Consider the following 13,865-nt stretch of genomic DNA (forward strand, 5'->3'; position numbering starts at 1 on the left):
TGCTAAAGTAAGTTTTTCAGGCTGAAGAAAACTTATACCAGAAACTTGAAACTTCAAGAATGAAGAAAAATCAACAGAAATAGCAAATAGCTGAGTAAATATAATAGATTTTTCTCTTATCTTAAAATTTAAAAAAATATGTATGAATATTGCAAGGAAAATTTATAACATTGTCTGATGGGATTTTCAATATATGTAGATGAAATACATATGACAACTATACCTGAGAGGGGAAACTAATGGAATCTATTTGGTTGTAAGCAGTATATATTTTACTTGAAGTGGTGAAATATTAACTCTAAGCATACTGTAAAAGCTTATGCATGAATATTGTGATCTTTAGAGCAACCACTAAAAAAATAATAATGCTAAGGGATTATATCCCGAAAGCCAATAGAGAAATTAAAATAAAATAATAAAAAATATTCAAATAAAAAAGGCAGGAAAGGGAAGCAGAACAATACCACCACCAACAAAACTAGAGGTGACTAACTGAAAACAAATAATAAAATGGTAGACATAAATCTAACCATATCAATAATTGCATTAAATCTAAATCAATTAAAGGATAAAGATGGATTTTAAAATAAAAACACAACTATATGCTATCTACACAAAATTCACTTTAAATATAATGATATAGATAGGTTAAAAGTAAAGAGATGGAAAATCTATACTATGAAAACACTAATTAAAAAAGAGAGAGCTGAAGTGACTATGTTAAGCAGACAAAGTAGACTGGAGAATGAAGAAAATTACTAGGAGTAAAGGGGAATCTTACAAAATTTAAAAAAAGAGTCAATTCACCAAAAAGACATAACAGTATTTAATGTGCATACATCAAATAACAGAGCTTTAAAATACAGGAAGCAAAATCTGATAGAGCTAAAAGGAGAAATACAAAGGATCACATTCTTTTATCAATAATAGATAAAACAATTGGAAAGAAAATCAACAAGAATTTGACAGACTTGAACAACACTATCAGACAACTTGACCTGATTCGCATTAATAGAGCAATCCATCCAGCAAGAGTGGAAAACATACTGTTTTCAAGAGCACATGGAACACTCAACAAAAGAACATATTCTGGGCCAGAGGAAGAAGAGAAACAACAAATTTACGAATTTAAAAAAAAATGTGATCATATACAATGTATACTGTGACCATAAATAATTAAACTAGAAATCAACAACATAAAGATACCTGGAAAATTCATAAATATTTGGAAATTTAAAAACACATCTCTAAGTAACTAACGAGTTGAAGAAGAAGCCTCAGGGAAAATTAGAAAATATTTTTAAACTGAGTGAAAATGAAAATACAACAAAATTATGGAATGCTGTTGAAGCTAGAGATTTTAGGAGAATTTATAGTATCAAGTGCTTATATTAGAAAACACTACTTTTCAATCAACACTCTAAGCTTACCCTTTAAGAAACTAGCATTTCCATGTTTCTGTGGTATTCTGAGCGTCACTTGACTATTGCACTTGCCCCAGGAGGCTATAACTGCCTCTTTCCTTGGCTGTTTTTCCCACTGGACTGAGAATGCCTCAAAGATTTTGATGGTCCTATTTAATTTTATGTTTCAGTGCCTCTAGCATGCCTGGCACAAAAGAGGTGCCCCAAAAATATGCCTTTAAAAAACTGATGAATCTAATATTCTGATGAGTTTCTCATTGATAGACAAAATCAAAATTCGAAATCACCTTTAGTCATGGGATTTGATAGAAGGTGAGAAGTTCAAAATTGTCTGAGTTCATTATCTCTCTGTCTTCTTCATGTGTTTTGGCCACTCCTCTGGGAGTAGCTTTGAAAGTGCAGATCAGAAATAGTATTCGACTCTATGCCTGTATGTAGAAAGCCTGTTGTTGTGGATGTGTGTTACCAAACTAGTAGTAGATATACAGTTTCTTTGGCAAGAAAGAGAAGGAATAAATAGTTCTGACTGCCTGGGGTACCAAAGGGCTAGGCTCCTCATAAATACTTAGTTAGATAAGAGGTAGTCTAGACCAGCTAAAAGTGAGAAACATTTTAAAACTAAAGCAAGCAGTGATGTTTTTGTTTATGTATTTTGTGTGTTTTTTTGAGGGATGGGGAGGTAAACTCTTCAGCAATGATTGAACTACTTAGGGTACATAGAGTTCATCATTGTGTTTTGACCTTCAAATGTGGAAATCTAACAGTGCTATCAAATGAGTTAAAACACACACACATACACACATGCACACATACTTACAAGTACTATTGAGGACTGGGAAAGAAAATGTGAAAACAGGACAGCTTGAATGATGGCTGCCACAAATACACTGGGCAGAGTAACTGGCTGATTGTGAATCTGATATCTGTTATCAGAGCATTTTATAATTCTTGAGAAGACATCTCTGAGGAGTCCATGAGAGGTCAAGAAAACATTTCTCTTGGAAGAGGAGATTGTATGCTGTGAGCACCCCTAGCTTTGTCAAACTTCCAAAGGGATGAAAGAAGTTTGGATGGATGTAGGAAGATCTTGGAGTTCCACAGAAAATGATTCTTTTGAGTAACAGACTAAAGAATCAGTTCCAAGGTGAATATTGGAGTATTTGTTCTTGGGACTGTAATGTAGTTTCCACATCAGCATCATCACAGCGATCAAGGTATCCATTCATTCAGTCAAGTAATCTTTACTGACTGCTCTGTATTACCAGGCACTAGGAACTGGGAAACACAGAAATGAGTAAGATATATTCCTGTACTCTTGGATTCACAGTAAACTGATGCTTTACAATATAATGTAGAAAATGCTATAGGATAAAAATATGAAGAGAGTGCTTTGGGAACATTAAACATGGTAACCACTTTTGACTTAGGGAGCCAGAGAAGACTCCAGAGATGAGGCAATACATGGGCTGCGTCTTGAAGAATGAGTGGGATTGGCAAAATGAAAAATGGCGGAGGGTTGCAAATGGCATTCTAGACTGAAGCAGAAGTGGTAAAAGGAAGGAAACAGAGTGGTAAAAAGTCCTACCCTATCAAAATATCACCCGATAAAGAGTGATAGGTTATTAATAATGTCTTAAGACAAATGAGTGGGGAAGAGAAAGAAGGATGGGAAAAGAGTAATGGAATTTAAAGTCCAAGGAAATGGAAAGTATGATTGAGGAAGTCTTGTTTTACCACCCAAGGAATTTGGAGTCTTAAAAGCTTTTGAGGCACTCCTGTAATAAGAGTTACCATTTATTGAGCACTTACTTTTCTAAGCTAGGGCAGAGTTAGATATGAAGGTGGAAGAATGGAAAGACACATAGGGAGAGGAGGTGTCAGAGGCCTGGAACCCGACAGGGTGATATCCACAACCTGAAAGGTATTTGTAAAAGGGGTGGTACAGGATTATCAGTATTGCCCTCTCATGAGTAGGAAGTGTATGGCTTAGTAAGAACAGCAGGAGGGACAGCAAGGGGTGTTAGGGAGCAACTGTAAAGAGTGAGGCTGGGGTTCTGCTTCTATAAGATTTTTATCTCCTTTTCCCTGCCAGGAGAGCAAGTTCCTGTTCCTTTTAAAAGCTCTGTCCTTAGCATCTGATACCTGACAGTCATCAGAACTCCTCCACTCTGATGAGGGCAGGGAGTGGTACAGGGAAGAAAACTATGAACAATAAATGGAGAATTCTCTGATTCTCCCCTTGGTGGACTGTTCTCTGTGGTACAGATCTCAAGCCTTGTGCCTCCCAATAGTGACAAAAGCCAGGCTTTTGTCTGTGTCTCCACACCCTCCTCTCTCCCATTGTCCCAGAAGGAAGGTGGGAGGAGGGAAATCACTCAGGACAGTGCTTCTCCAACTCTAGTCAGAGGGGTGCTGGGAATCCTTGGGGTACAAGAGAATTTTTGTTTTCTTTGTTTTAAGGATAATCTTGAACAAAACTATTTTACCAGAAGTAAGGAAAAATGTCATCTTGTCATTGATAAATCAAAAATAAGTTCATAAGATAATTGTCTCAAGTCAGAATTTTTGAAACTCAAGGCCCTAGATTCTGAGGCCACGAGTATTAGAAATTTTTCCCTTAGAGAAGTCAGCAAACTATGGCCCAGAGGCTAAATCAACTTTCTACTGGTTTTTGAAAATTCAGTTTTATTGAGATCAGCCATATCCATGTGTTTATGTATTGTCTGTGGTTACTTTTCAAATACAAAGATAGAGTAGGTACAACAGAGGATGTATAGCCCACAAAACCTAAAATCCTTACTATTTGGCCCTTTACAGAAAAATTAGCCCATCCCTGCTTTCAAAGATGCTTTATATCACTTAAGTTTAAGTAACACTGATCTGGGCATCTAATGCTTATTAACTGAGTTATGTGTGTGGTTCTCAAGGGGGAAGTCTGGCATTCAGTGCACAGTCTTTGGGCCATACAGATCTTGTTTCACATCAGGTTCTGCCATTCATTAGCCATCTCACCTCTGTTTCCTCACCTGTAAAATGGAGACAATAAAGTGTCTACTTCATGATAAAAGCCTGTGATTACTCACCCCACTCAAGTTTGGATATTTGGCAATTGATTCCTGGAGCTCCTGATTCCTGGAGCTGGAACACAGGAGTTCCAGTTGACTGCACAGCCTCTTCCTAACCTTGAAGCAGAGCAACCCTGTACTTTATGAACTCATTAGACTCCACCTAAAGCCTGATAGCAAGATTAACTGTTTTTCACGTGCCTGGCACATAAAAAGGACTTAAACATTGTAACTCACAGTTTTATCTGTTACTGTTGTTATCTCCAAGACCTGCTTCTCCTTTGTACAGGAACCCCTCACTGTCTAAACTCCCACTGCTCAAATATTTACCCCCTTCCCCCCCAAAAAGCATCAGCATATATATGCCAGTGACATTGCTTAAGTCACATGTGATTGTAGGTTAGAGAACATGTGCAGATGTGTTGCAGCTGCATCTCAGCTGTTCTAATATAATTGCATCTCATTATTTCAACATATTGTGCATTCTCACTGTCATATTCACCGTATTAAGTGATGATGTCTTCTAAGAAAATGGGAAAGTGTATAAAGAAAGTTGGTGGGCCTAAGATGCTTTGGAAAGCCCATTCATTGGAAGAAAGACTGGGAAGTATCAAGTATATTGAGAGAGGCAACTGCATAAAAAATGTTTGTCATAATTTTGTCCCCATCTACTATGCATACATTTTTTTCTATGCATGAGGCAATTACAAAAATTACTGAAGTACTGTTGATTTATTTGTGCAGAAATCCTTAACAGATCTCAATCTGGCTACTTAGTGATGTTTTGGAATATTGTTTTGGGTTTAAAGAGGGACATAAATTTATTATTTTTTTTTAAATAAGGGACTGTAGGCTCCCACTATCTGGACATTTGTTATCCAACAGGTTTTTAGGAATGAGTTGAATTTAAGTAAAGAGGTAGGCTTCTACTATCCTCTTGGGAATTGAACTCCTATCTTATTCCTGTGTGTGAGTCTCTCCCTTGTTAACCCATCCACGCTGCAGGCCTTGCGTTATTGCCAGTCACCTCCCAAGAACTAGAATCATTGTCTCTGGTGGGTGGGCCTCTGCCCTCCAAGTGCCAGCGGCCTCTGTCCGTCTGCCTGGGTTTCCTGGCAGAGCCTGCTCTTGTATTCTGCTAATTCCTTTCCTTTCCTGTTCCAAATGTGTCTCCTTTGAAGCAGTGCGTGCCTAGGCAGAAGTCCCATCCTTTAGTTAAACAAGTCCAAGTATGCATGCTTGTCTATTCCCAATATTCCCTTCCAATATGTTCCTGCCATGGGTCAGGACATGCTGTGCTTTGCCTTGGACCTCTCTGATGCCCATTGCTTTGCTGATCTACCACCTGTTGTGTGCTGCCGTTCCTTAAGGTACTGCTCTGCACGTGGAACTGAACACCTTCGCAGCTCCCACACGTGGGCCTGTTCTCCTACTCACTCCTCCCAGGTGATGGTTCTGACTCCAGTTCCCTGCATTCCCAACTATCTGTACCACCAACTGCAATGAACAGAGCAAGGCTTAATCAGTTTCAGATACACACAAGGTTCAGATACACTTTTGGTATTTGTTTGCGTCTGCTGCCCTTTGTTGGTTCATTTTAACCTGATTTGTCAAATATAAAATGTTGGGTAGGGAAATAGGAGTAACATGTGAGTAACATGATGTGATGCGACTCAAGCCTGCATTTCTTTAATAAGCCATATGCAATGAACTCCAGCAGAGCTGACCCCAGGCATGGGCCCCAGAGCATCCATGACATGAGGAGGTTAGAGAGCTCGTCTAACTTTCCCTTTCTACTCACTAGATGTGTGATGTCTCTTAGCCTCAGTTTCCTCTTTTATAAAGTGAGGGAGACAACACCCACTTCAGAGGGTTTTTATGAAGATGTAAAGAACCTAACATAGTGTCTTGACCCAGTGATGACCCAATACCACGTAACTGTGTCTATGCCTTTCACCAGCCCCAGTGTTTTCTTTTGTAGCCTTTCCTTTCTGTAACTGCAATGGGCCCCAGGTGTGTAGAGGTGCCCTGTTGTTCTATGTTGAAGTTACAGAAATGACACATTGGAGCACAAAGATGTGTCTGAACTAGAGCTTATTCAGTTGTAGGGAAAGGCCAGCCCTGACCTCTTTATCCAGGTTTCTTTCCCCAAGAAGAACCTGTTTTACCTCTTCTCCCACTAGCCTCTCTCTTTCCCAGTGTTACATGATCAACAAAGCAAACACGTTATTCCAGACTTAGCTTTGCATGGTCTCTCTAACTGTTCCCTTTTTGGCCATCTTACCTTGCCAACTAGAAAGGATTTTTTTTTTTTTTTTTTTGCTCTTCCATGTGGGGAAGAGAACTTGGGCTTCTGTCCTCTGCTTTTCAGAAATTCATTTCATGCCACTGCACTTTTATGGAAGATCTATATTAGTACCTGTTTTCACTAATGGACAGAAATCTAAAGAGGATTATCACTTTTATGGAAAAAAAATAAGGTGAAAAGCAAAAATAGCGCTCAGTGTTTGTTTTGCATTGAGCCTTTATAGAGGCAGCCCACACCCTGAGCAATGAGTGTGTCACCGCCAAGCTTCTTCCCAAGAACCACACTCAGCATCTCAGCATTAAGCACCCATAGCTTTGAACTGGGTCTGTGAGCATCTGTGCTTTATCTTGATTTGTTTTGTACCTCTGTTGGCATGATGCATCCTAAGGTAATTGCTTCCTCCCTTTACACCATTTTGGCTCATGAAAGGTTTCATATGACCACTCTACTTGCAGATAGTAGGAGAAACCTATGCCAGAATTAAGGTCAGAAAACCTAATCCTGTCCAGGATCTACTGCTTTACCAGTCACACGATCCTTGAAAGTAATTTTACTTCCTGTGTGTCATTTTCCTCAACTCCCAATTTTGAAAGTTGAGAAACCCTGTACAATTCCTAATTACTAAAAGTTATTTTTCCTAATTGGCTTCAGAGTCTCGCACAGTCCTAAGAAAAGACAGAAACTCAATAATATACTTGTTGATAGATGAATCGAAGAAAACTTAGGATGTTCTAACCCATCTTAAGTAATTCAAGTTGTATTTCCCAATTAGAGTTAACTGAAGGTAGGGGCTAATGCATGAGAAACATGTCACATTTAAGGAGCCCTGTCTGTTCATCTCAAAAATTATTCTGGCTCCTTTCTTCCCTGTCCATACACACCTTCTTAAAAGTGAGTGAGGCCTTTAAAAGCTTTATTTTTTCTATCTCATGGTAGCTGTTCACCACTTGATGTGTTTAGCACTCTGAAGACTGAAGGTTTGGGCACAGTTTTCCAAGTGGCATGGACCCAGTGAGCCTTTTCTGTTAGCTCAGTGGGTGAAAATTCCATCTGCCTTTGGTCCTTGCGTGAGAGAGTCTACAGGTGACTGACCTCTCCAGAGGGGCCACACCACTGTCACCAAGCCCATGTCCTTCCTCTCTAGCTTACAGCTCATTCTCCATCCACCCTGCCTCCCTCCTCATCAATTCCTCCAATCTTTCTCCACTTACCACGCCACTGGTGGTCTCGGGGTGTGCGGCCCAGATGTTTTCCCCAAGCTATTAAAAGATTACTTTTCAAGTGTCTTCACAGAGCAGATGTTCCCATTCACCCTCCCTCCCTTACACCCTCCTCAACTGCTGAAACCTTTCTCTGCCCTAGAGAGCACATCGTGTTGCTGCTGTGTGTTTGATCAGGAGACTATGAGCAGGAACAAGAGAATCCCACACTGACGACTGTTTGGCAAGCGAGCTCCTGGGTGTGTGTGTGTTCCTCCTCCCTTTGTTCCCATTACAGTTGTGAGCAGATGTTCTCAACTGACCGAGTGGCTGTTCTTTCTCTGGCCCCTTCCACCAAGGCTTCATCCCCTTCTCCTGCCTCAGGCTAATCACAATGTGCCCAAGATTCTAGTATCTTTCCCTGCTTGGATACACTCATCCCCTTTACTTCATCCAGAGCTTTGCTTGCCCAGTTTGGGAAATCTCTGTTACATACATGAGTTTGCTCCTAAGCCTAGACTTCAGGTTGCTCCCTACCCTTTGCCTCACCTGAGTCTATTATTTTATCTACTACCCTCTGCTTCCGTCTCCATCCCACCTCCCACCCCACGCTCCAGCCCCACTGAACTATTGCAGATCAACCATGCTCTCTCTCACCTCTAAGCCTTTATGTATATCTTCCCTTCTTTCTGGAGCTTTCTCCCTTCTTCTTTTCTCTTTTGCCTGCAAATTTCTGTTCATTCTTTGGATCTTTGTTTAAGCCTGAGTTTCTCTTTGACCTCCACCTGCCAATTACAAGTTTCCAGAGAGCTCCCATGTTAATTCCAACCCTTATTTCTCTGTACTACAACTCTCTTTTTATTGTCTCTCCATTTTGTCACTAACTTAGTTTTATAAATCAGAGCAAGAATGTTTCCACACTATCAAACAAGAGGGTTACAGTGAATTCCAGATTCCCCTTCTCCACCTTTTTCTGACAATGTTCATTGAGTACCTACTCAGTAAGAAACACTCTATTAGATCTTAGAGTCATAAAGACAAGGGAAAGATTGTCCCTGCTCTCAACTAGGTAAGCCCCATACATAGACATCAAAAGTGATGATATTATAGTGGCGAGACAGCCAGGACCACACAGAAAACAGACACTTGAGTGGTTAAAGTAACCAACCCTGAAGACAGAACTCAGAAAGGATATGGCAAAGCCAGGTTAGTATTGAAAACTAACAGGAAGTAAGAAATGGCTAAGAGCAAGGATTGGCAAACTGCTCCCCACCAGTCAAACCCAGCCTGCTGCCTGTTTTGTAAATAATGCACTATTGAAATACAGCCACACACGTTCACAGAAGAAGTATTTGTACTTTTATTACTTTATAATGGTAAAGTTGAGTTGTTGTGGCAGAAGCTACATGCCCTTAAAGTCTGAAATATTTACTGTCTGGTTTTTTATAGAGAAAGTGTGCTGACCCCTTTTAGAACATAAATAAAAAAGGACCAGAAAAATTTGGAAAAAAATTTTAAAAGGTGAAGTTCCTCATACAGATTTTAAAATGTATTATACAGCTACTATAATCAAAATAGTATGAGACTAGTTTGCCAAAAGGCAAATAGCTCATCGGGAAGATAATAATAAGTCCCAAATGAACTGTATATACAAGAAGTTGATGTATGATGATATTTTAGTTCTATTAAGAACATAATTTATTAAATAAACAATGTTAGAAAAATTAGGTGTTAATTCTGAAAAAAAAATTCCACTAGATTTTTATCATTTATCACCCACCTGCCCCTCTCCCTTCACAATAAGCAATATATCATTGATTTGTGGTCATTTCTTGTTTTTTGCTTACAACTGTATCTTGTTTCCTACATCGTTCTAAGTTCGATTTCTTATTGCTGCATTACAGCCTTTAGTAAATCTTTCTATTAAGATATGTGACTAGTAAATTTTCTATCCTTACATGTAAAACATCTTTTTTTACCCATACTCTTGAATGATAGTTAAACTAAGTATAGAGTTATACTCTCTCAGATCATTTTCCTCATCACTTCAAAGACATTTCATTGTCTTCTGACAAATTTAGTGCTGATGGAAAGTTTTCTCTAGGTCTAATTGTAGAATTCGTTCATCTGTAGAAAACCTATCTTTTGGCTTTTGTATCTTTCAATATATTTTCTTTGTCTTTGATACTCTGTAGGTTCCCACAGTGTGTTGAGATGAGTATTTTATGTCTTCAGTTCTAGGAAATTTTTAGCCATTATTATTTTGATGATCACCTCTTGTCCATTTCCCTAGTTCTCTGCTTATTGAGTTCTTGTTAGACATTTGTTAGAGTTTCTCACTCTTCATTTCATGTATTTTAAGAGCATTTATATGTTTTCTAACTTTGGATGATTTGCTCAGCTTTGTCTTCCAATTTTCCAGTACTGTTTTCAACTGTGTCTTCTATGTCCATACTGTTGTTTAATAATCCATTTTGTGTGTATGTGTATTTAATTTCAATGACATCTTCCACTTATAAAATTTCTATCTTTCAAGAGAATGAGAATTCAAGCCTCAGACTGGGAGACAGTATTTGCAGAAGACATATCTGATTAAAAAAACTGTTATCTAAAATGTACAAAGAACTCTTAAACCTCACAGTAATAAAACAAACAACCTGATTGAAAAATGAGCAAAAGACTTGAATAGACATCTCACCAAAGATGTAAAGGTAACAAATAACTATACGAAAAATGCTCCATGCTGTGTATCATCAGAGAAATACAAGTTAAAACAACAATGAGCTGTCACTACATAACTATTCTGGCCAAAATCCAGAATAATGATAACATCAAATGTTAGCAAGGAAATAGAGCAAGAGGAACTCTCATTTATTGGTAGGAACACAAAATGGTACTGTCACTTTGAGGGACAGTTTGGCAGTTTCTTAGAAAACTGAAAATACTCTTACCATATGATCTGGCCTTGGTACTGACCCAAAGGAGTTGAAAAGTTATGTCAACACAAAAACCTGCATACAGATGCTTATAGAAGCTTTATTCATAATTGCCAAATCTTGGAAGTAACTATGATGTCCTTCAGTAGGTGAATGGATAAACAACCTGTGGTATATCCAGACAGTGGAATATCATTTAGTGCTAAAACAGAAATGAGCTCTCAAGCTAGGAAAAGACATGGAGAAAACTTAAAGACATATTACCAAATGAAAGAAGCCAATCTTAAAAGACTAAATATGATTCCAATTACATGACATTATATAAAGGACTAAACTTTGGAGACAGCAAAAAGGTCAAAGGTCAATGGTTGCCACAGGTTGGGGAAAGAGGTATTAATAGGTGAAGCACAGAGAATTTTCAGGGCACTGAAATTATTCTGTATGACACTACAATGGTGTATACCTGTCATATATATTTTCAAAACCTACAATAGAATAGAATGTGCAACACCAAGAGTAAAGTCAAATATAAATTATGGGTGATGATAATGTAGGTTCCTTGACTATAACAAATGTACCACTCTGGGGCAGGATGTAGATAATGGAGGAGGCTGAGTGTGTGTGTGTGTGCGCGCGCACGCACGCACAGGGGATATATGGAACAGAAATTTTTATTCCATATAGCAAGAGTTTTCATGGGAGGCAGTACAGGTCTGTGCAGCTGCTCAAGAATGTCACCAGTGATCCAGCTCTGTTTCCTAGCTTCTGAAGTAGAGGATGGAAAAGTTGAAGGGAAATTAGGAGTAGAGGTTAAGGAAGTCAAACTACAATATTTTCTACAACTGTCTTGTACATCGTTAGATTTCTTTAAGTATTTTTAAATATTAATTTGTAGGCTCCTTCTGAATGGGGGGGGTGTTTCATCTTTTTCTCTCTCTGTTTGTATTCACCCTTCTTTATCAATGGCTTCAATCTGTTCCTCAGCCTCCATCTTAAGGAAATAGATTGGTGATGATGGTACAGGGATTCCGTGCTGTGGTGTTATTGCAGGCTTCACTTATCTTGTCACCAGAATTGGATGGCTGTTTAAATTTTTTGACATTGAAGTTACATCTATGCCCTCTTTCTTCCCTTGGACCCCAATGTCCTATAAGTTTAGTGCACAGACCAAAGTTACCAGCAGATTTTTTCAAACAGCTGTTATAGTGGAAGTCTCCTTTTAGTCCCTCATCTCACGTGGGGCCTTTTCCTCCCCAGTAGCCCACAGGTGCCAAACTTCTGCTCACTGTTACCTGTTTCTAGACCCAGAGCCCAGTAGGTCTGTTTATTATTTAGTGTTATGGTTCCATTTCAAGATCACCGGAATGTTTGTTCTTTTTTTTATGTGGAGTTTAGCCATGTCTTTTTGGTTTTCTCTTCTTATATTTTGACCAGCATGTCTATGTGTTGAAATAGAGTAGTGTGTTAATGTGTGAACTAATTAAGCCAACTATGACTTAAGTTCTTGATCATACAACTCTTTTGTATCATTTTCCACTTGTTTGTGCAGTTAATCTTCATAATACACTTACGAGATTTTAAAAGGTGCAGACAATGTACTTTTATATCCCCTGAGAGGCTTGGTGGATACTCAGTGCTGAACTGCAAAGGTAGCTGCATAGAGGTCACAGTTACTAGAGTTCTGGGTAACAGAATTTTGGGTTCATGTTAACTTTTTTGAGGATTTTAGAGAATTTCCAAGGTTTCACCTGGTCTAGTGATTTAAAGCAGCAGCCCTGGAATCAGACAGATCTGAGTATAAAGTCTAGTTCTGCTATTATTAGCCAGTATGAACATGGAAAAGTTTTTTGAATTCTCTAAACTTCTGATTCCTTACCTAAAAGAAAACGGATATAATAATAGCAGCACTGACCTCACAGAATTGTGACAGAAATAAATGGGACACATGTAAAGCTCTTAGCACAGTGCCTGCTATGTAGCAAACCAGTCACAGAGGTTACCTGTTATCTGAGCTAACAGGACATGCCTTCTTTGTACTTTTGACTATTGACCATCAACTTTGTGGTAGGATTTTCTGAGAACTGATACCCAGCTAAGGTCAAATTCTAATCAGGATTGTACAATTAAGAAGTCCCATGCTCATCAAACTGGAAAGGCCAATTTTAATTTCTTTTAGCCTGTCAATCATTGTAGACTCTCCTTCTCTTTGCCAGTTCTCTGGTTTCTACCACTTTGTATGCTGTGTCGTCTATAAACATCTGGCTGCCCCATCGAACAAAACAAGTCTTCACTGAGTAAAAAAATGTTAATTACACTGAAGCTGAAGATGGTATTGTTTCTACACTGTACTTCCCCTCCGGGGTGTTTGAAACCCAAATTAGTCACTTCATGCACAAGTCATGCACTATGACCAGAGATACAGTACGCTTCAGGACTTTATTGGACCATGAAGTCATCCTGAAATTCTAAGCAACTTAAAGGAGCATTATTATGTAATTTGCCTCTTGGGTATCACAATAACGTTCACACAGAAGCAGAAATAAACATTTGCTTTCCCCTCCCCAACCCTTCGTCATAGTAACTCACAGTAGTTATGAAATAATTGGAAAGTTATTTCTGCAAGTGTGGAAATTGAGTAGGCAATGCAAAATAAATCCTTTTGGGGAACTTTTATTTTTAATTTTTTTCTTTTGCTGTTAAATATATGAAATGGTTTTGAGTTGATTTTCAGAAGAGAAAAATCTAGCGGGATGCATAATAAAAGGTTAAAATCATTTCACTCTTTTTTTTTTGGATGGGTTTCTGCACATCTGAGTTGCTTTGATTACTTTAATTAGTTTGATCAGAAAACTTATTTTTCTCATTCTACCTGCATTCATTCCCACCCTCACCAAACTGTATGGTAACTGTCCCCACATAGACTAGGCCTTCTA

The sequence above is a fragment of the Camelus dromedarius genome, chromosome 11 (assembly GCF_036321535.1).
Source record: "Camelus dromedarius isolate mCamDro1 chromosome 11, mCamDro1.pat, whole genome shotgun sequence".
In the NCBI taxonomy this organism is placed as follows: Eukaryota; Metazoa; Chordata; class Mammalia; order Artiodactyla; family Camelidae; genus Camelus; species Camelus dromedarius.